The sequence below is a fragment of the Ursus maritimus genome, unplaced genomic scaffold (assembly GCF_017311325.1).
Source record: "Ursus maritimus isolate PB19 unplaced genomic scaffold, ASM1731132v1 scaffold_14, whole genome shotgun sequence".
NCBI lineage: Eukaryota > Metazoa > Chordata > Mammalia > Carnivora > Ursidae > Ursus > Ursus maritimus.
In genome coordinates this window covers 56,424,925-56,426,311 of record NW_024423786.1, presented here as the reverse complement: position 1 = coordinate 56,426,311, position 1,387 = coordinate 56,424,925, and positions in this window count along the sequence as shown.

Sequence of the window (1,387 nt, the reverse complement as noted above, 5' to 3'; positions counted from 1 at the left end):
TGAGAAGCCTCTCGCTTCTACAGAGTGACTCTCAGCCTGTGTCACATGTGGGGTCTCCCCAAAACCCCAGAGGAGACACGAGGCAGGCCTGACCTCTCCCCTTAGGGCCCCTGCTTCCCCTGCCTCCTTTGAGTCAGGAGGCAAGCTGGCTGTGATGGGTGGTGCCCCCTCTGGCCACCCTCTCTTTGGCCTGGCTAAGTGGCCAGAGCCCTGGGATCTGGGGGGCTTGGGTGTGCAGTGTTCACTTCCTGGGCAGTGTCTGGGGGAACCCAGGAAGCTCAGGGCCTCCACAACCCAGCAGCTAGAGCTCCTAGATTTAGCCAATAAAACGCGGAACACCAAGCTACATGTGAATCTCGGGTGGAGGAGGAGTACTCTTCGCGAACACGTAAGTGTACCCCAGACGGTATTCATTGTTCATCTGAAATTCAGCCCCGCGGGAAGAGGGGTGATGGTAAAGACCTTTCTCCCCCAACCTTAAAAACAAGTCACCGGTTTGGTGTGAGTGTGTGAGTGCGAGCAGATTTGGGTGTGTTTGTATGTCTCTGCACGCTTAGAGAAGCACGGAGCCTGGGTCTGTGTAGGGCAGAGCCCGGGTGCACACCTGCTGGTGTGTGCACACACAGGTCGGAGCAGCGGGGGCCCGGGCGTGGGGCTGGGACGTCCACAGCACCCCCACAAGCCAGTGCCTTTGGGGTAAAGGCTGGGCCTCTCCCTCTTTCGTTCAGCGCCAGGTCCCTGTCTCAGAGGGGGACCTAGGGCTGCCTTAAAGCCCTGAGCTGGTGTGGGAGGACCTGGGTCCCAGGGCAGCTTCCAAGGAGGGTCAGGGTGTTGGGATCAGGATTGGCACTTGGAGCAAGGGTGGCTGTGGGTATAGGGGATGAGTGGGGTCGGGAGTCCCAGGCTGGCGCCCCACCCCCGGCCGGTACCCTCCCCACATGATCCCACATGTCTGGCTCTCCATGGACAGGAACCCCAAGTCCCAGGAGCTCCCCAGGGAGGCAAGGGTCACGAGCTGGGGCTTCTGGCCGTGGGGCCACGCGGCAGGAACATCTGATGCAAGTGGCTGTAAGTGTCCCTTCCTGCTGACTGACTCACAGCCCGCTCCATTCCGGTGGCTCAGCAGTCCTGGGGATGGAGCCAGGGCCTCTGTCCTCCGTGGGGGTGGGGGGAGGGCAGGGAGAAGAGAAAGCAGGGGTGGGTGTGGCCAGGAGTTCTGGGCTGCCCCGCCTGCTTGGCTACTTGTGCCTCTGCAGCCATGGGGCCCCACACATGTCCTGTCTCCCAGGAATCAGTCACTGTAGGTCCCCAAGGTGGGGGCAGGGGTGGGGCTGGGGGCTGGCAGGGCCGGCCCAGCAGATGGCCAAGGGCCACCACTCTGTCCCAG